The sequence below is a fragment of the Anas acuta genome, chromosome 3, assembly GCF_963932015.1.
Source record: "Anas acuta chromosome 3, bAnaAcu1.1, whole genome shotgun sequence".
Taxonomy (NCBI): Eukaryota; Metazoa; Chordata; class Aves; order Anseriformes; family Anatidae; genus Anas; species Anas acuta.
Window position 1 is genome coordinate 54,076,858 of NC_088981.1, and position 22,507 is coordinate 54,099,364.

The following is a 22,507-nucleotide window of genomic DNA, read 5'->3' on the forward strand; positions in this document are numbered from 1 at the left end:
ATCTGTCAAACTATGAATGCTCTAACAGTCACATAATAATAACACAGCACTACTGAAGGTAATAAATTATATACTTGCCACCATCCCTCACGCATTCTATACGGATCATGGAGTTATGGTTATTGGTTGCAGTGTGTATTACCAGGTCCCAGGGTCAGAAGAACAGAGTTAAATGATGTAAGGGAGTAAGTAAAATGATGATCTATGTTCAAAAACAGCACTAGCCTTGATACCTATTTACCTCATGCAGTATGTTTATATACTGAGCATGAATAGTCAGGTTCCCTGCAAAAAGAGAGAAAATTGACAATACCAGTAGCAGAATAGTGTTTTCCATTTATCAAGAATTTGGGATTTAAAAGATTATTTATTTTCGGAGGTGCTGCAGGTTACGGGGGTATCATTTAGAGTTGGCAAAGCTTCTCTCACAGACATATAAGGCTTTATACCCAGTAGGATATTTATTTTCCTCACCAAAGTTCACCTGAGACCATCATGTGAAAAGAAAGTATTCCAAGTAGCTGCTGTGTGCCACGCTCTGATAACAACTGAGCCTGAAACCAAAGGCCAAAATAATCCTAGCTTATTGTTACTGCCACTGCTCCTACTTGAGCAAAAGGAGCAATTTCTCTCCATTTAGGCAATGCAGTATTTGTGCTTTAGTTTGAAGTATCATCCACTTACTTTTTATTCATGAATCCTTTCAACTTCATTCCGTCTCCACTCTTCGGAGTACTGCATATCCACAGATTCAGTAGACCTCAAAGACAATGCTGATATATCATAACTTATACTCAAGGGAAGCACAAGGGCGGAATAAATAGTGGCTCTGTACTAGAAGAGGCTGTTCCCAGATTCACTAGGGAAGCAGGTTCTGGATAGGGAAAAACAAACATAATTACACAAAATTGTATTGCTAAAAATTCCCAATTACATAAATCAATGATATTTTATACTGTACATGGATTCATAGACTATTTAGGAATGACTGATACAGCTATCAGCCACATACTGTCAGCAAGCTCCGTATCTCTTGTTGTCAGCAAAAAAATAAAATAAAAAAATAAGGAGGAGGGTGTTACTTTTACTTCTGAGATGAAATTGTGTTGTATTTTCAAAGTAGATGTCATCTCAAGAAAAAATTATGCTTAGGCAGGAGTTTTCATGTAAATAATTTTCTACTGGGCAATCTATTGTTGTTTGGATTTTATTTTTTTTAAGTATCTATAAAAACTCAAAGATTTCTAAGAGCAGCTATAATGCTAGGGGAGAAGACAGGAAAGTGAAAATAGTCCGAGTCCCTCAAGTTATAGGATTGCTAACTTCAGCTGCCTTTTGCTCTTTTACCTGTTTAAATCAAAAAGTTATCTCCCCATCTCTCCCCTTCTGGCTTCTGCCCAGCATATACGTTATGTCCAATTATGCCTCTGGAAACCATTATCAAGACCAGGTGAGGGTAACTGGACTAACTGGAAAACAGCATCCATTCTCTTACTAGGCATTCAGCCTGTCACGTCTTTATTACACAGCATGCTCTTAACCCTTCCCATTTCTGTGTAACACAAAACACACATCTGTACCATATGCCAACTTGACTTGTTTGTGCCCTCCCCTGAAAACAATGAGGTTGCTCCAGTGTAATTGAACAGAATTTGAGCAATAATCCTGGCTTTCTCCTGAAAATGAACAGTAGTGCATGAAAGGTAATATAACCCTATTTTGCTGAGTGCAGGGCTCTGAAAGGTCACACTGGGAGAGAGACTGTGAATTGTTTGGAAAATAGCCAATTTGATTACAATGGGCAATTCTGAGCTTATGGTTTGTTTGTGTCTATCCTGCCTAAAGTGGCATCATTTGTAATAACAACTGTATTGTAGAGGCACCGTGGAAGAGATCACAAGCCCACTTTCTATTCTGTTGATAAATCAAAAGGGAGATTAATACATCAAAAAGAAGATACGACCTATTCAACATTGTCTACAGTACAGATATGCAAATGCAAATTCAGAAACATTAAATTAACATATATCTGCTAAATAGTCAAAAGTAACAGTAGTATGGAGGTAAAAATAATATTAAAAGCTACTATAAAGTATTGAAGGATCATTTCCATTTTTACAAATAAATATTTCAAAACAGATTGAATCTAAAGTATTTTTATCATTGTCTAGGTGTAAGTCCTAACACTTCCTTGGAATTTGCCTTGCACTTCACTGTTAATGTGGTTCATGTGACTGATTCAGATTCACATAACAACAGTGTCTTAGGTGGTTCACATGGGCTCCTTGTCTTCCAATAAAGGGTGGGACTCAAAAATTGCAATATGGAGACTAGAAACCCATATACATGTATCTTCTCATAACTGTACTGTTGGTTTTGTCTATGTAATTGTCTGATGTGAAACTTTTTGTCTGATTGTTGTGAGGGCCACTACAGATAAATGGGTTTTCCCATTTTCTTTTTGCTGTACACATATTTCAAGATATTTCTGTATTTGTAGAGGGTTTGCAATCATCTGATATGTCTAACACACATCCACCCTGGAGTATACAAGCTCAGCAGGTCTAACATCTTTTAGAAATATGGTAGCCCTAATTATAAGCTCTTACAGATGGGTTGCTTACAAATTGAATCTCCCTTTCCATTTCTTGCATATTTATAAGTATCTGATTAATGAATAACCATAGGTAGTGGACTGCAGTGTGAACTGCAACGGACTTGCAAATGACTTAAGTAATTTTAGAGGAGACCACATCAACCTAAATCCCCTTGTTTCATTTAGGCACACAGGCAAACTAAACCGAAATCAGAGTCACTCCCTCCAATGTCCTGGCGTGATGACTGCATAATTCACTAATAAAGTGAATCATTAGCTCATCATTCCTTGATGAAAATCAACTCTGCAGTTTCTAGCTTAACATTAGGGTTGAAAGTATGGTCCTAATAAAAAGGAGAAAAAAAAAAAAAGGATATAAATAAATAAATATTATAAATAAATTATAAGTAAATAAATAAATAAATGGATATTTGCTATCTTTAGAAGCATCTTTAGGTTTCTACTCCCTGATGTGTTATACTGAAGTTTTGAAGATGGTAAACTGGAAGTCCATTTCTACCAGAAATATCCAAAATATTTCCACTCAGCTGGGTAAGTGTCAAGGACTAACTAGAGACCCCAGACTTGCTGTCATAACTTCATTTTTTTTTCTTTCTAAGTTCCTGAATCATGTAGATACTCTTATCCAAATGCTAGATCTTGGTGACGAATGATTGTCACTCTCACTTTCTAGTACCAAAGAACCTTTTCTTAGTTTCATAATTTTCTGCTACAGTTGTCTGTGATGCTTTTCATGAAATAGTCTCCTACCTTAATTTCCAAAAGCACTAAGACAATAGAGAGTAATGTGAAAAATTTCCACCCAATATTAAAGATTAATGGTCTCATTTTAAACTTTCAGGTCATTATGAACAACTCCCAAAATCATCATTTTGTGATGGTCTGGAGGCCTTGGTCTAGTAAAAGGAAAGGGTGTAAAGAAAACTTTCCATGTGAGCCATTTAAAAGCTATCATAAACAGACAGTCACAAATGGAAAGCAGACTGGGCTACAATTTTTTCAGGCTTTTCCAACTATGATGGAGAAATTTCATGCATATTTCCAGCAATTTTTTTTCATTTATTTTCTACTGAAAATTGGAAGTTAAAAATCATGCCACTGTTCTTGACACAGGAACCTAGGGAAAAGAAAGACCGAACAAATTATATATCTTTATTCAGGTTACTGAGTTTCTCTCTGTCAGAAAAAAAAAAAAAAAAAAAAAAAAAAAGATGCAGAGAAATTTGGTTGTATGTAATCTTTTTGAGAGAGATATCAAGACATTATTAGAAAGCAGGAATAGGCAGCAAATAGTTTTCATATCCATAAAAATTTTATATTTCAATTATTTCTTCCAGCCTCAAAAGGAAATATCACAGAATCAGAGAATACTGTAGATTGGAAAGAACATCTTTTTGCAAAATGAAACAGCCAAAAAATTGGTTTTGTTCAGTTAAAATGATTCACATGACCTAGTTTCTCTTTTCTAGTAAAAATTAAATTCAACTTTAAAAGAAAAAGTTAGCTCTGACTGAAAAAATTCAATGTTTATCATTTTTGTAAATAGCAAAGTCAGTATCTATTATTGCACGTGATTTATTAACAAATAATTCACCAAAATGAAACAGCTTATTTTCTGAAATTCTTTTAGCAAATCAGCGTTTTTCACTGACTTAGAGAAATTCTTAGCCAACTACACTAGAGAGTCTCCCCCTGCAGATGGGTTTTATCACCTACAATTTAACTTCAGGCATACCTTAGGAAGCTCTTCCATTGGCTTTTCACCTGCCAAAATAATAATAATAATAATAATAATAATGATAATAATAATAATAATTATTATTATAAAATATTATTGGGGGTTATGGATTTCTTTCTTGACTTTCTTTCAAATAGTTTAGAATAACCCAAACACATCAGGATAATATTACTGTCTACAGATCACCTTTATGAAATACTGCAAAAAGTAGTTGTGTTTCCTAATTGTAGAAGGAGTAACATCTTATGCTTTGAATATGTGAACTGAAATTATATTTATGTAGACGTAAAAAAGAAATTAAATTCCTCCCCATCAGCTAACTAAAACTATTATCCCTGCCCAACTGTTCCTGTACAAATATCAAGTGGTATCACAGTTCATCTGTTCTCTCACTCAACCACAGTATATAGTATTTCTAATGCAGAAAACACGGTATTTTCTATCTTAAATCAAAGAAAAGAGGGCGGAAGAACAAACCCAGCATCTTTTCCTCCTTTCTTATAAGTAACCTTGAATGAGGAGTGTACAACTTACAGCTGCGCATCTCATCAAGAATATATGTCATCTCTCTAAATAAGTATCATATATCTCAATAGTAGGGTCAGTTCCCCCCTATCCCTTCCCAGTAGCTGATCTATCATGCTAAATCGCATGCTTTTTGATATGAGTGTCAATGTAGATCTGACATTAAAAAAATAAGCCACATGGGACAGAAAAATAGAAAAAAAAAATACAGGAAAAAATTAACTCTTTATGCTCTCGAGTGACGAAAATCTGGAGAGATTGGTGCTCAGTTTATGCTCTTCTGCACAGAATATTTTAGTTCAAGTATTTTGAATATATGGACACTTTTTCATGAACCCATCTTCCCTTTCTTTTTCAGCCCTCCTAAGATGCATATTCATTTTCTTTCATTTTTTGTTCTTCTGCAAGAACTTTGTTGCTTCAGCTTCCATATTACCTCTTCATCTATACCTAATACTATTCCCTGCCACAGTCATCTTTTTCTCCAAATTAAATAAGCTTAAAATACATCATTCCCAGAGGCCTTTAAAAAATCAGACGTCTGCTAAAACAGAGAAGGCTTGTAGAATTATTAAGACTTAAACTAATATTTGACCTGATCAGGAGTTTTCCTGGTAGATTATTTTTCCACAGATTCAATGTCAAAATTTTTAATGGGAGCAAATGTACAAGCTTCAAGAAACATGGGATTTTTCGTCAAAGCAAGAGAGAAGAAGAGCAAGACTTCCTCTCCAAAAGACCCATCAGCTCAGTGTTAGGGGATTCACACTTACATAAATAACAGCTCACAGTCCTGCTCCAGTGGCTCAGGGTTCATACAGGCTGCCATACTTTGTGTGGAAGAGGCAGCCAATACAGTGACTCACTGGGAACCTCCCTGGGCCTTCTCTGGCCCTGAGGGCAAGCAGCACTGGTTCCCACAAGTCTCCAGCCTTTCCTTCTCCACAAGCACAACCTCATCCATACAGCCCAAGGATACAGATCCCCACCTGTGTCATCCTTCAGATCTTATCTAGGCAGAGACTGGGAGGTAGCACAGGCTGAAACAGGGCCCACGATTCAACCACGTGGGTGACCATGCACCAACACCCCAGCTTGGGCCTTGGCTTTTCTGACCAGCCTGTTAGGCTGAAGCCCTTGTTCCAATCCAGGAACCCTGGACTTTATATGCTGTGTGTTAGGTCACCCTAAACAAGAAGGGGTGCCAAGGTACACCTCTTTTAGGTGCATCTGTGCTGTCCTTTGCAGGCAGGTCCCACTCCTTGTCCTCTGCACTGCTTGCATGTTGGGGCTGGTCATACACACCCAATGGCTTTCTGGAGGAGCATCTCTTGGACCAGATGCTGTTGCAAAGGCTGTGTCTATCTGCAGCATCTCGTTTTGTTTCAAAAGATTCTGACTTCATCCCAGTACAAAAGAAAGTGTGGAAAGGAACATAATCTTGAAAATTTTGGAGAAATCTTTTCCCAGTCATATTTAGTAACAGATGCCTCTACTATGAAGCTTCTCTCTTGTGCAGTTAAGCCCCAGTCTGGCTTTCTTCAAAGTCAGCACCTTCCTACTGACAGAAGCTAGACAAGACCGTTGCACTGCAAATCTTTGCCAAACAGCAGTCTTACTTCAATAAATGACATACAAAATGCTACTGGTTTGGCAATGGAGAGATACAGCAGTCCTCTTGCAGTTATAGGATATCTCCCTACTCAGGCAGATGACAAAAGATGTGTGCATATAAAAGGTACATGAACAGAACTAAAACTAAGATTATTATTTACTTCAGCCTGAAAAGAAATAGCCTTTCAACACTGCTTTTTCCTCAAAAAAACTTGAGTTTGCAGGTTTCACAGTGAGACCTTTATACCATGGACTCCAGTTCTGTTCTGCAGGAGAGGTTTATTTTATCCACCAGCTTGTAAAAGAATTGGGATGTGATAGTGCATTCACAAAGGGTCCTGTAATAGATGAACATGGAAAGCAAAAGACCCAGAGAACAAAGGCAGTGAAGGGGCACATGTTAGGCCTCCTTGACATGTTCCTTTAGATTAACAGTAAACGTTGTGCTGTTCCCAAGAGTGCCTGTATCCCAAATGTTAACCATACCCTTACAAATAATGCAGAGTAAGTGATGAAGTATACACAGACTTGCAAGAAGTCTGTGAAGCTTTAAAGAAGATACCAGGCCTTCTATGAATGGTGGATTTTCCAGCCAGGGTTATGGGTTTGGGGGTCTGCAAGGACAGCTCTGGAGGATGGCCTGTGTGTCTCACAATGCTGCTTGCCTTCAGGCTCCTCCACTTCTGGAAGGTGGTCTTGGGAAGCAGACATCCATACCATGCTTGTTTCCAATTTATTAATTAGAACTAAATAACTGGGCAAAAGTGTAACATGTGTATAAACAAACACAATTAGAATAAAGTGTGGAAGCAGCAAATTCATCTAATGATCAGGTTGATTAAATTACTTCACATAAACCAACAATTCCTTATAAGCTCTGTGTAATAATTTAGGAAGGCTGCAGTCTTGTTTAGCTCTCAGCCCAGAAAATAACAGGGCTTTTATCAACTCTCAGTGCCAAGTGACATATTTAAGTTCCAGCCAAATAGCTGGTACAGGGAGTGTCAATCGCTCCCAGGCTGAAACTAGTGTTGAGACTGCGGCTCCGCTGCCAGCTCTGAGAGCTTGTGCAGATTATTGGTTATCTAATGGCAGCCAACCTTTTCTTTCACTGCCCTTTCCCCCTGAAATTCCCAACAATGGATTACAGTGGATTACATTGGAGATATTTCAATATTTCAACATGACACGACTTCGTAAATTTAATATGCAGAAGATAAATTCAATGAAATAGTATGATTTATCATGATTTAGCTGTAGCTAGTTATTTCAAAAATCATTCTTTACTCACTGTCCTCTAATATGCTCTGGGGATTCTTGTTCCACATGTATGCCAGCCAGCAGCTTGCATTAAAAAACTGCAAGAACATTGAAGCAGAGGTGATTCTTAACTTATAAAGATGGGAAAACAAAGAGGTGCAAACATAGAGACATGAAATCTGAGAGAAGTGTTAAGCCACAGGAAAAAAAAATGCACAAACTTCTTCACTTAAAAAATTGCTTTGTTTAGGATCTTACCTTTTACATGCAGGAACACCTGCCTCATGAAAGAAATGAACTGTGAGATATATTCTTGTGTCTGGGTTCCTTGGCTGTTGGCTTGTTCTCAGATTAGTAGCACTTCATTATTATCAAAATCCTTCCCCTACTGAAACTGGGATTTCAACCACTGTGCACAATGTAATTTCTGGAAGAGTAAGCCACACAGAACACTGGACTTAGCTATTCATTAGGCAGCAGAATTCAGTGTCATCCTCTCTATTCTTCCACGAACTGTTTTAGTTCCCTTAAACTGCCCCGTAGCTCAAAGATGAGTTTATATGAAATAATTAGTGATATCCCATTTAACATGAACTTAGGATTCCAGAGGACAGTTATAGACACTTGGCAAATCACAGTAGATTAATATATTTGAATCCATGCCCAAAATGTTCAGATCAATGTCTGAGTTTTTTGGTGGGCAGCTTTTTAGCCCTTGAGACTGACAGAGGTCATGGTACATGCAGTTCATCATTTCAAGGCATAAGAATTAGGCTTTGGCTAATTGGAAGATTTGCCTGTTGTTTAAATTAAACTTGTTTGCAGTTTCATCAGCCGTGTGGAATCCAGAAAGGCATCAGACTATCCCATCAATTTAGTTAGAAAAGAATAAATGAATAAATAGGTTGACAATTTTCTCCCCTGGGACTCACACTGTCACTACATTGTTTCTCTATTATTAATTACCTATGTAAAAATAATTCACTGTATGGCAGTATATACTACATTCTGCAAATGACTGGATCAGGTTCTTTTCTGTTTGTCTTCCCATGTGCATTTAAATCACTTGGTGTCTGCAAGTGATGTCCAACAGTGATGTCCACTCTGAGGGAGAAAGAGGGAAATCAAGTTGCAGACATCAAAGGGTTACAGCCCCCATTTTTGGATTCATACAGTAATAGGGTTAGTTCCTTTATATTTTGTATGAGAGACTAATTTACAACTGCTGTTCTGCTTCTGAGGTTTGGATTTAGACTCTCTTGCAAGCAGTTTGTGTGCAAAGCTAAGATGCAATAAGCTAGTAGATGTCACTGACAGGTCAAGGAGTCCTTCAGATGCTGGAAGCCCACAGAGCCCCTAATGAAAAGGGGCAGAACAGAAGCCAAATACATTTCTTTGAGTCAGAGCCTTTACAAGTGTTCGCTTCGCATACAAAATTTGTGACACAATTTAGTGGATAAAAAAAGTTAAGAATCTGTTTATCTTCAGTGAACCAATACCTTGCAGATGTATTTCACTTAACTGATGGGAGAGGAAAGGAAGGAAATGAGTGGTGGAGGGACTCAGAGTTCTCTCTTATTAAACTTCAGACTTTCATCTACCTTCCACCTGAATGCCAGAGAGACAGATAAATTCATCTCCATCTATTGCACCACAAATTCTATCCCCAATAAATATTTTTCTTGTATGCCATCTGAATATTTTTTTAGACTCATTCAAATAATGACACGTTTCATTTGTGACTTACAGACTTTGCCACACACCTTTTATCTCCACTGCTGCATTATTATTAATCCTTTAAAACTTGCAAAAACTATGTCAAAGCAGAAATTCAGTCTTCATAGTCCTACATCCCAAAGGGGTCTCATAATGTCAGTGCCAGTCCTGTGTAATTTCAAAGCTACTTCACTGATTCTTCCAGGAAACAATTTCTTCAGAGCTGAAGTTTTTGAAAGGGTTCAGACATCCAGCCTCTCCGAAACTGCTACCAATAATCCAGGAGAAACACTTAGAGTATTCTCACGAGGATGAGATGGGTTATTTTTTCTTATGGCCCTCTCCTGTATTCTCTAGAAGAATGGTGCTGTCTTTAAAGCACTCTTCAGACAAAGATGTGGCATTGGGATATAGTAGTAAAAATTTGTGTTCCCATTGGGCTTTCTGTATAGCAGAGAGCACTTTTCAGCATCTTGTATATTATCTGCTCCCTGCACAAAGGAATTCTAAACTAAATTCCTTGTGGGAACTCCCTCCATATAATGCAAAACTTTAATTTGTGCCCTCTGCTTCTTGTATTTGACACAAATTCAAATTGTCTGGCATCTACCATTCTTCCAATTCCCCCAAGAACTTCACAGAGCAAAATGATCTCACCTCTCAGCCTCTCTTTCACAGAATATAGCCCTAATTCCTTCGTCTTATTTGGCACAACTGGTGTACCCCAATCCCTGCATTATTCTGCTTGCGTTTGCTGTATCTTTTTCTATATCTTTAATAATTCTTTATAAGCAGGTGACCAGAAATAAGGATGATAGTACTAGTTCTGTAGTCCTCTCTGTAGTCCTAAAGGATAGTCACTTCTAAATACTTAAATCCACTATTTATGTACAATTTGCAAAGGTTTCTGTAAATTTCTGCATGTGTGTGCACCTATTTTAATCCTTCTGCCTTAAATTTCATCTCACTGTTTCTCCTGAACTACATTTTCCTGAACTGTATTTTTGCACAGTATGATCTTTCAGAGCCTGGCCCTCTGTTTTGTCCAGCTCCTCATTACTCTAATTTTTATCTAGGTCATTCATCTTTACACACACACACATAGCTTCTTTGTATTGGCAGTGCTCCCTGTTTCTGCATTATCTGCAAATATTTCTGCTTTACAGCATTTTCATTTTCCTTAGGCCTCAGACAAATAGTATAAATAAGAGGAACAAATCTAGACCCAGTTCTCATCAATATAATTCTCTGCTCCTCCTTCCAAGTTAACACCAAAGCATTATGATTTCCCCCTTAATCCACTCGGACATGTCACCCCCTGTACCATACTGCCTACCCCATATATTAGCCTTATTGTGTCTACTGCTGTAGTGAAAGCATCATGAAGCTTGCGTAAATTGTATCTACATCTTCCTCTTGTCAGCTCTTTGTGCTTTCGCCTACAAATAAAAACATCAGATTATCAAGACAGAATCATCTCTCTGTTAATCCATGTGATCCCAATTGATCAAATGATATCTCAGTAAGGGACCCTCAATCCTTCTTCTGGTGAATTTGAATACCATTTTCTCCATCAGTGCTGGCCATATTGTTGTCTGCTTCCTTCTGCCATTTCTGACATGGCAAAGCAATGGCTCAGTACTAAAAGATCTGTGGTACACGAATACCTCTTCTCAAAACAACACAGCGTGATGATTTCAGAAATAGTCAGAACAATGGCTGAACGCTAAGAGATGCAGGGTACAAGTTACATGAATACCAGTTCTCAAAATGGCACAGCGGGAGGATTTCAGAAACACTTAGCTCCTCCTGTTCCTTGAGAATCTGTACAACATACTGTTGATTGAGCAAATCAGCCAAGAGCTTCACGCAAAGGAACTCTAAATTTTTGACAGATTTTTCTGCACATGTACACAAAGGCAACTTCCAGCCTACTGGAAATATTTACCACTCATAAATGCCTATTTATAAAACTCTATCTGAAACCCCTTTCAAAGTTTAAAAATTTTCTTCTTTGTGCTAGGACCATGATCTTCAATTGCTTCTTACATGAGGAAACTTTGAAATGGTGAGGGATATGATATATATTGCCATAAAGTACAAAGGAAGTTTTACAGTACACACACACAGAAGTTGATACTATTTTTCATTCTGAAGCAGTTTCATTCTGAAGCAGAGTTGGGGTGACAAACAAAAGCTCTAGTGGTGCTCTTGTGATCTGGTGAGCCTGCTCATTCACCACCTCAGCAATCTTCCCAGGAGACCCCCCACAACCTTGGGCAGAGCAGTGTTTGCCAAGAGCCACTGCAGGGAGTGTTGAGGCACGGGTGGTTTCTGCTGGTGTCTTTCTGCTGCAAGCACACAGAAAAACTTTGCAGACCTCAGGACAAGTACTTTTGCCTTCCACAAAGATGAGGGATCACAAGTCATCGTCCATTGTGGTGTGGATATGTTAGGACAGCAGGCTTTTTGGCTGAGTAGGTTTACCTGCTAACTCTGCTGCTATGGGAAGAGGTGTTTGAGCCATCTTAAAAAATAAATAAATAAATAATGAATTAATTTAGGGGAAAAAAAAAAAAAAGGATTGACTTGGGAGAAACACTAGTAATGGGGATTTTCTACTCTCATTCAAAGTATCCACATTTTCTTTGCATGTCCAGTGTTTCCCTTCATCTATGAAAATTGGTCCTTCATTCTGTTGAAAAACATATGTGGTTTGCAGAGTTTATCATCAACATCCTTTAAGCATGCCTCTTATTCAACACAAGACTGCCTTGATTGTCTTGCTCTTTCTAGGTATCTGCTCTTTTTGCTGTACCAAACTCCAGGAGAGAGAAAAAAGAAAAGAAAAACAGATCAGGGTAACAATCCCCAGGCTAAATACATTCAGGATGAGCCACTATACAATATGGTCTGATTAAAACTCCCCTAAGAATATTGTGTGAAGTGACTAATTCAGAGAACTTGCAATGTTTATGAGGCCAGGGTCCCATATCTGAAACATACTGTTACTTTTATCTATCACAAGGTTTTTTGGCTCTGACTATTCCTTTCTCTTTGTAAGTTTTATATTTTCCTATCACTAATAGCGGCGATGTCTGCACAGATGTATTTAAAGTTGTATCAAAGATACCCAATAATGAGAGCACACTTACAGGGAATTTCAAAGTCATCTGTAAAATACAATTTGGGGATGAAACTCAGCAAGCAAAATCTCATCCCAGAAGCAAACTCTTTTGTAACGTTAAGGGGATTGGGAGCAGGGGGGAAGAGAAGACAGAAAATTACTGCAAAGATGAACAAAAAAGTGCTTTGTGGGGAAGTGAAGAGACTACCTTCAAAGAGCTTAGAATCCCAAATATTGAAGAGAATATGTGTGTAGACTTAAATGTGATAGACATTTTTACCTTTGAAAGTCAGTTCCTGCTTAAGTTCATGTCGAGTGTCAAGTGTTTGTCCTTCAAATGATGCTGAGTTCTTATTTTAGAAGGCCTGCTCTTCACCCCAAGAACTGACTTTTGCTCAATTAGTTAATTGTGTGCAAACTCCCATCTATTAAATAAACCCGTAAGTGGGCTGTGAGCAAAGTCATATCTTGCTTTTCTCACTTCCCATCTCTTTTGGAGCATCCCTGTGTGAGGCTAGAGTATCCGATTTCTCAACGAGTTCTGATCAAGAAGCATATGCTGGATCACCGTGAACAATTAAGAAATGAGTATCTCTTCTCACTATCAATTCTGATGAATTAAAAAAAAAAAAAAAAAAAAAAAAAAAAAGCATTTCTTATTTGCAAGACAAAAGGATATTTTTTTTCTCTGCATTCCTTCTGATGTTTCAATGCAAGACTGAGTGCACCAAAATATGACTCCTACAATACCATGGCAATTATCCTGAGCCCATAGGTTCTTTTCCTTACTTTTAAAGCCATGGTTTGTCTGAGAGAAACAAACCAAAGAGTATTAACCAGAATAACAATAAACAAAAATGGAAATATGAAGCAGAAGCACCTAGCAAAGCTGCACCAGGACATAGATCACAGAATCACAGAATCATTTAGGTTGGAAGAGACCTCCAAGAGCACTTAGTCCACCCTATGACCAAATAGCAGATGAGCAGACAGTTGCTGAGGACTTTTATACTTTCCATGATGGACTGACTGGAAGCAGGGAAGGAGCAAGGCTGGATCAGCCAAGATCAGCAGTAGATGGCTAAACGGTGTTGGCCAAGAAGTCAACAAGAACACACCTCTCACAAAGAGTGGCTTGTGGGAGGAGTAGGCCTTCAGCGTGAAGTGTCCTGCCAGCAGAGGCATGGGCAGCAGAGAGGCAGATAGCTGTGCCCAGCTGTACCCACAGCAGGAGCATAGGAGGAGTCCTACCTGTGCCTCCCTGACAGCAGCACTTGCTGCAATTTGGCAGAGTGGTGATTTTTCCACCCTTGGCTCATCAGACATGCCAGACACCTTGTTACAGCTGTTCCACACATGGAGGCAAAATAGGGAGAGTATTGCTTTCCTGGAGAGGATCTTTATCCCTCATCAAAAAAAAAAAAAAAAAAACAAAAAAAAAACTTCATTCTTATCCACACTGGTGAATGGAGACCAAAGCCCTGGTTAGGACCATCCTAGCCAGTTCAAACACTTTGCATTTGCACATACTTTGCAGTTTAGGAAGTTTAGGATCCCTGAGAGATAGCATCGCTGCAAGGGGCGGCAGCACCTATGACTCCTGGCAGTGATCATGCTACGAGGAGCTGAATCAAGCAGAAGGCAGGCCCTGCCCCTTCCCCGCGGAGCTGCACTCCCCAGCAGCTGCCAAAACCCTTTCCGCATGCAGGGAATTAAGTTTCACAGACGCCTCTGAATTCGCTATTGCATCTATTCTGAGAAATTGATTATATCCAGTCTGAGGAAAGCAAGGCAAAAACATGCCAGGAGATCTGCCCAAGGTCACATCACTAATCTATTGGAGAGCTTGAAATGGAGGGGAGATAGAGCTGCTGGCTCCTTCCCCTTTGATTAATAACCAAATTGACATGTCCTCTCTTACGCCCTGGTCTAAATCCAAGTTAATTAAACCAGCTTTGGGTGTGAACATTATTAAATCAGTTGAAACCTGGCTAATATCAGATTAACTTGCACCTGCGGATGTAAATACACCAGTTAAACCTGCTATAACCTGTTTTTAAACAAAAATATGCAAATCACCACAGTGGTCCCACCAGCCTGGCTGGTTTGGTGTGGAATCACACCTCCGTAGGCTAACACTTCGGTGGTGCTAGGAAAAGCTCTGCATGGTAAGCAGGAGGGGAAGAAAAGAACAGACAAGCAATGCTGTGCCTTGCAACACAGTACTAATACAAGAGGATGTAACTGTCAGCTGAAGATCCTCTAAATTTTCAGTTGAAAGAGTTATCTCTGCAAAATATATAATATTGCAGCTGTAATTATGAGGAATTGGGATTATCTATTCAAACAGTTGAGTAGCCTAGGGAAGTAAGCCGTGGAGGAAGACACAGTGTCTCTAATTAAACTAGCTGACCCAGTTGGGAAAAACAGACAAACTATGGCTCTCATAAGCCCTTCTGTGGGTCTGAAATGAAAGCCATGGATTTCAAGCTAAGAGCAGGCTGGGAACAATTGCTCTGAGTGTTCGACCTTCCACAAAGCTATTCAGCAATGTCATGCCTTGCATGTGATACTGAGTGTGTAAATACAGTTATCTGAATCTCACTGTTCCTGTGTTTCCTTCATTTTACATTGCGTAAAGCACAAAAAATGCAACAAAGCCCCTTCTTACTGGTCTTCCAGCATTGCCATCTCATGGTAGCTGCTTGGTCTTGACCATCACCACTTAAACCTATTAGGTCAATGTTTCCTTGCTATGCTGATGTGTCTTGTGGACTAATTACTGAGGAAGCAGTGACTGCTTTAAAGAGAAACTCCTGCGAGGAATCCGGTGGTGAAAGGAGCCTGGCTCATATAGAAGCACTTGAAAGGAAATACCAGATGCCAAGTGCTTTGGTCTAGAGGCTCTGTTTTCCTGGCTGTGGGCAAAACATAGGAGTGAAGCCAAGAGGAGAGTCACATCAGTACTGAGCATCATTCTTTGCTCAGTCTTTTACTCTGAAGATCCTTGTGGGTGGAAATTAGGTTCCCATCAGAGATAGATATTGCCAGAATTAGCAGCAAAAAAAGTCTGGTCTTGCCATCAGAGGTTCATTAGCATACAAAATGTCTCTATAAGAAAGAATTGTGTCAATCGCTGATGCTGTGCTCCATTGTCTTCAGTGTTGCTGTGCTCAGGCAGAATAGTTCACCCACCCTTACTCTGAGATAATTCACACTCAGATCACTGCAATGTTATGGAGGGAGGGAACGGAGAGTGAGGGGTTGTGTAGGAAGAAAGTGCTAAAACTCTATTCAAATTATACTTTACAAGCGTGAAAAACAACTAGATGGAAGCAAAATTCAAGATAAATAGGGGGAGGAGAATGGTTAATTACCTTGCACTTTGCAAGGACTGTGTTAGCTTCAGATAGGCTCCCTCAGTGTGGGATAGATAATTCCCAAGAATATCACCACAGTGCTCTTAGAAAGATAACGCTGAAAAGGGAAACCAATTTTAAGGAAAACAATGTTATTTAAAAAGACACTGATTTCACTGTATGGTCATTTTGAAGTGGGCAAATTAACAATTAAAAAGGCTCTCATGTACCGTAATCTCTGATTGTTCTATTTTAATAGCTATCTCAGTACAGAAGACTCTCTTCAGTAGCTAGAGATCTAATTTCTGTTAATTTTGTGCAACTCTAACAGAGCCACTGATGTTCATTTGTAATGTGGCCCACAACCCCTCCCCTACCACCACTGCTTCTAGGAATATATCTCTTGAAAACACACTGATTATCAGTGGAATTTCTCTGCTAGCTATGAGCTTTTGCAGTCCAAACCAAAACTGCTGATCAGTTCGGAAGTGGCCAGGAGAATGTATAACAAATGTGACATCAGGAAACTAACCCTCTTTTCCCAATTGCGCTCCATACCGTTTCACCATCTGGAAGTACTGTGAAAGATGAAAATGCTCACTTCAGCCTGCACCCTGATATCAGAGCTCAGGAGGAGAAATCTCAGGTTCTCTGACTCCCCGTTGCAGCATTATCCAAGGGCCGTGCTGTCCACAACACATGCATTTTAATAAGAAAACCTTTATTTGCTTATATACTTCTTAATCTAAGGGGAACTGGGAGATGAAGACAGACCTTTATGTGTTAGCTGCTTCAGTAGGTTTCTGTGTGTCCTGACTGCAGTGTTTACTCATGGTCACACATGAAATCTGTTGTTGAAAATCTGTTGAGTAATGGAATATCTCTTGCCCTAAGAGGAAATTATTGGGTTAACATTAAAACATTCTACTTTCCTAGTGCTGATACCAATTACCACAGACCTACTCCCAAAGAGGAGCATGAGACTATTACAGCAGCAGAGGTACAACAGGAAAAAGCCCCTGTTTTGCAGCAAAAGCAAGCCTGTTTGAAGTATTGCTCAGTAATGTCTAGTTGACCATTATTGACTGAGCCAATACAGCACCTGTTTTGAAACTAGTGGAAATGGGGAAAGTACATGCCTATTACTTTCTGTTACGAAATGGCTTCTTTACCTCTGCGGTGAACTAAATATGTTCATCAGTAAAGGGTTAAAGGAATAACAGAACTGTATAGCTTGCTAGGCTGGTTACAGCTAACCCATATACACAATTTCAGGGGCCTACCCTTGCTTCCCACTTTGAAACCTGACCTCACCGCTCTGGCTTCTGTTATGCAGAATGCTAATTATCCTGCAGAAATGATACTGCAAAGCGCTGTGTGTGCCTGTGCTGTGACTTGGGGGGGATGGGGTTTGTGCTTTAGACATCGTTAGAGCAAGACAAAGTTTTATCTGAAACTTTTTAACATGAAAAATGACTCTCACCCCAGAAATAAATTATTTCTTGTACATTTTTCATTTTACAATTTTTTTGAGTTTGTCAAGTAAAACAATTTTTCATTTTTCCAGTTTTGGGGCTTCTGTCTTCCTTTTTCCTCTCCCCTTTTAATCCATAGGAGAAAGGAAAACAGGCAAATAAAACAATAAAAAATGTAATATGTGGTGAGATAAATACCTAACAAATGTCCAAAACCTAAAGAAACCAAATTAAATATTCTTTGTACATAACTTTAAAAAATGACATATATATTTTTCAATATGCATGCAATACACACGGTGTCTCTTTTGGCAGTTCTGGTCATAGTATGTGTTCTCTAACCCAGAAGAGCATTAAACCAGCATTTCACTACAATGCCGGTAAGTGAGGACAGAGCTTGAGCTGTATGTTTCCTAACAATTCCATTGAGGGAATTATTTGATCAGAAGGATGAAGTCTTTATGTCCATTGCAAGTGCATGTATCTTTGTGCAGTTAAGGAAAATAAATCCATATATTATTTACTAGTTCCATTTCCCTCTCATAATTTAGATTCAGAGTATTGGGAACAGCAGAAAAATAAATAAATAACCGAAGCACATGAGAGCATCTAAGGTTCTCAAACTCCTTCACAGAAGTGGGTCAGAATAATTGGTCCCCATCTTCATACGAAGCTGTTGAAGAACAAAGAGAAGCAACGAACTAGACTCAGTGCCAGAGTAGGGAATATTATCCATGTTTCTTAATTCCTGCCATTATTTGCTCTCCATAAAACCTCATCCACAAGCAGGGTGTGTGGGGGTGGATGAAAGAAGCTTCCTTTGGCATTTTCCCTAGTACTTCAGGTATGACAAGAAGCTATGTCTCCTGGAAACTGCTTCCACTAGAAGAAGCCTTTCCAAATTGGAAGGTTATTGGAACAGAAATATGATTGGGATTTTCAGCCAGAACAAAAATAACCATCAACCCAATATTGTTCCAGTCTCAGGTAACATTTTGCTGGCACATGTGGCAATGTTTGTCTACTGAGACCTCAGTGCTGGCCTATAACCCAAAATTATTTTCAGGGTGCATTTTTGTGACTTTGACATGCCAATTCATGTCTTGCAGTTCCACACCAAAAAGCTGGGGACAATAATTTCCTTGTTATTGAGAAATACTTTGCAGTCTCCCTAGACTGAGTCCTTCAGGGGAACCAGATATGACTAGCATCACCTGGCAGACTGTGTGTCTGCAAGTCGAAGAGCAAGCAGTGAAGCCAAAACACTATTATTTTCCTAAAATGTGCGGCTCTGCAACTCAAAAGCTATACGCTACCTGGAGTATACCCTCAAATACACCCTGGAGTATAACCCCAAATAAATGTTTTCTGGCAAGCCGTGGTAGGGTAGAGCATGCCCCAATTCATCACATTCTAATTCATCAAGTTCTGGTATCTAAGACCATCCCGCCTATATCCAGCCTATTTGTATGGTCTTCAGATAACCAAATTCCCAGTATATCGGACATATGCCATTACCTTCAGTAGGAAAAGTCAGATTTTCGAGACAGGTCATGTGAAGGTTTTAAAGCACTTCCTCCACCTCATTCAGAAATTCAGATAGAAAAGCCAGCTCTCAAAGACATAACTTGGCTTTTGTGATATGCCCTGAAGGACTACAGTAGGTCCAGAAATCAATGACTAGATTGAACTGCATCATAAACATGCTGTAGCTCTTTTTCACCTGGGACAGCTATATCAATGATAATTTCATATTACTTAAGTGCTTACAATCACATGAGAGAGGACACAATATTGTGAGAACTGTTTATACAAAGCCAAGGAGCAGGTTTTAACATTGCAGGATATGTGGCAGGTTTTTCTCTTTGCTGAAGAGTAATGTTGCAAGTCAAGCAAAGCTGCAATTCCTATAGCTATAATGTATAAGTCGGTGTCAAGTAAACGGCACTACCGGGAGTGATGGGTGGTTGTAGAAACATGAGCAATACCCCCTTGCATAGGGCAGTAGGTAATTTTATGTTCATCCAGAAGAAAAAAATGGGAGAGAGTGAAAAACAGAGCTGGAAAAGATGGGGTTGCTCCCCTGGTGCTCCCACCTCCCAAGTCAAGCAGGGATTTTCCCTCTCCCCATTTTTTAAGGTCCTTTCCAGTCCAAACCATTCTCTGTAGTTTGCAGGGACCCTGGAAACCCAAAGGACAGCAAGCCATTTCAAGAAACAGCCTGTGGAAAGCTTCAACCCCTTTGGAAATGCCAGCAGGGTCTGATTAAGTGAGACAGAAGGGTGAAAGTATATGTTTCACCAACACTGACCTAGCTCTTGGGTTCTTGTCTCCTACATTCACCTATCAGTGGGAAATCTCTCTTGTTGATGCAGAAAATAAATTTGTTTGCTTTGCGGTGTGTATGTCTTACAGCACTGTGATCTTTTCTCAAACAATGACATAAACACTCCTGAACTACATTGCTATGTAGGATCTAAGCAACATCATGATGTAGGCATATGTATATCTGTGAAGTCTGATAGGATGTAAGATGTGTTTTCATATCTCTGGGATTTAGAAAACACAATTTGAGAGGCACCTGTTACTTTCCATTTTTACCAGCGAGCATCCTAAACAATACAAAACTGAACAGAATCCCAGTTAGACCTAAAGTCCACATGGGGAATAGGTTTGCAAAAGATACAGTATCAAATTTTACTTCAAATACACCATTAATTTCTATTTTATAATAAAATATACTGTCACTCTTACCTCTAGTTCAAAGGTTTTGTTTGAGAGTTTATAAGTAGAGGAGAGAATGACTAGACAGCACACTGAAATTTGGCAACATTTCCCTCCCTCAAAATGTTTCTGTGGCAAAAAGCTGCATCCAGCCGCTCCTCAATCCAGCATTGCACACTGACCTGACAAATATGTGGTGCACACAGCAGTTGTTTAGTGCTCAATTTCAGCTCCTTGTGGTTGCTGGTTAACAAACAATAGTCAAAAAAATGCCGTTTCTGGTAACTTGCAATAAGCAGCACAGCAAATTTTCCCCCTGCTATATCTCATATCTCATTTTAAAGGCAAACTCCTTCATCTCTACACAAACTAGCTGCCCCCAAGACACCTTGATCCCCAGCATGTACTCCCAACATGTGCTGAATAATGCCAATTTTTGCTCCCACAAACAAATCTGAACAAGTACCACTGTGCTGTCTTCACTCACTTCTGGCAGCAGCCAGTCCAGGCAGGGGCTGAGAGAGTCATTTCATTTCACACACAGCTCTCAGCGAATACCACCATCTGCTTTAGGTGGTTAAACGACCCCTGCCTTGGGTCTGAAAATTCCCATCAAATCCTGCAGCTTCTGACACTGGATAATTTCAGCTTTCTGCTATGCTGCTTTTGTGGACTATGATAGACTTAACCTACATTTATACAAGTGGAAGAGGGAAGAGTTTGACCCATTTTGGTTTCCTTCAGGAGGTCTCGGAGGACAGTGGTCTTTCTGTGCTCCTCTCCCACTGCACAGACCCCCATCCCCTAAACTGCACTGACTGTGTGAGGGAGCACATGGCAAAATGGGATGATGAACTCACCCAAGTCTGCAAAAATACAGGGAACATATTTAACCTAGATCAATTTTGCTACCTCATTTTAGTCTATAGCCTCAAAACTCCATTCAGCCCACAGAGAAACTCACAGAGAACAGCAAAGACACACAAATGCACTTTATGAGCTTTTTTTTTCGAATACCAGTTTACCTTCATTCACCCAAGAGTGGTGTGCAGATGTGGCTTTAGTCACCTCCTCAGACTCCGTCCCACCAAGCCATTAAGGAGAGCAGAGCTGGGATCAATTACAACTTGCTTCCTTGGCCTGCCTTTTTGCTGGGCAGGGGCAGATAAATGGTGAAAAGGCTGCTGCAGCCTTGTTAAATCACCCTCTAAACATGCCACTCCAGGAATGCCCAACACAGAATAGATCTGAGTGATTCACCACCCTTGAATCAGCATGTACCTCAACGCTGATGTCATGAATTTTCCATTAATTAACTGATATTCATTAATTTCTGATATATCCACAAACCAGAGCTGATGACAGTTGGTTATCGTATATAACAGAATACAATAGTACATACATAGTATCTCTGATGTCATTCTCCAGAAAAACAAGAGTGAATAATATAAAAGATGCTTGGAAATTAATACCTTCCACGTGAATAAAATTAATACATCCAAAACTAAGTTATTGCAATAACCCCTAGGGTTTCCAGATCAGATTGGTGTTTTAAATATGCTTATTTCCTAACTTTTTGCAACAAGACAGGTGACAATAATTGTGTGATCATGGTTATAACCCAGGTGTGATTGCTTCCAATACTTTTTAACAGGTGCAGGGGATAGTTAGAGGCATCAGCTTCCTCTCAGCAGAACTGCCAAAATTAGGACTGGCTTCTTTGCAGGAATTTAGAATGTATAAATATCCAGAGGCAACAAATATTTATTTGTAAGCCTGCAGGTAAAAGCAAGTGGTAATAGTAATTACAAAGCAATACATTTCTAATTGCAATAGATCACACCCTTGAAGGCTAGACTTTCAGATTGGTTTCTCAGTCCTTAAGCATACTAAACAGCCCTTTAGCAGGATACAGTATGCCTTCAGCAGGATTGAGGAAGTAGAAAATGCCTGGTAAAATCTTTTGAGGTTAGATGGGGAGGTATAACCCTGCACACACACACAGACAGACAGCCACACAGACAGACGTTTTACCAAGTCCTGGAATCAAAAAAAAAAAAAAAAAAAACTACCAAAGCCAATAAAAGAAAATTTGCTTAAAGCTTCCACAGTCAAAGCAAGTGCTCAGGTTCCCCAGGATAGAATCCATATGAAAGAAAAAGGTGTTGTTTGTTCAACATATTATTCACCGTGAGGCATCAATTACTGTACAACCATTTCATAACCAAGACTGGACACGAGACAGACCTGGCCTCCGACACAATGGCACACAGCAAGCAGTCACACTCACAGTATTTCAGAGGCTCAGGCAAGCACACTGCTTACAGCTGCACAAGGACAAGAACCTGCTGC

At 39.4% G+C, this 22,507-nt stretch overlaps 1 long non-coding RNA gene across 3 annotated transcripts in view; it reads right to left on the bottom strand.

Moving 5' to 3' along the window:
• The window catches only part of LOC137854123 (uncharacterized), a 250,109-nt gene that overhangs the window by 133,126 nt on the left and 94,476 nt on the right, over positions 1 to 22,507 (bottom strand). For all 3 annotated transcript variants that reach the window (XR_011094968.1, XR_011094966.1, XR_011094967.1), the window contains exons 5-7: positions 8,013 to 8,181; positions 7,786 to 7,852; positions 685 to 874 (exon numbers count right to left, since the gene is read on the bottom strand). This is a non-coding gene — a long non-coding RNA (uncharacterized lncRNA). The remainder of the gene's footprint in view (positions 1 to 684; positions 875 to 7,785; positions 7,853 to 8,012; positions 8,182 to 22,507) is intronic.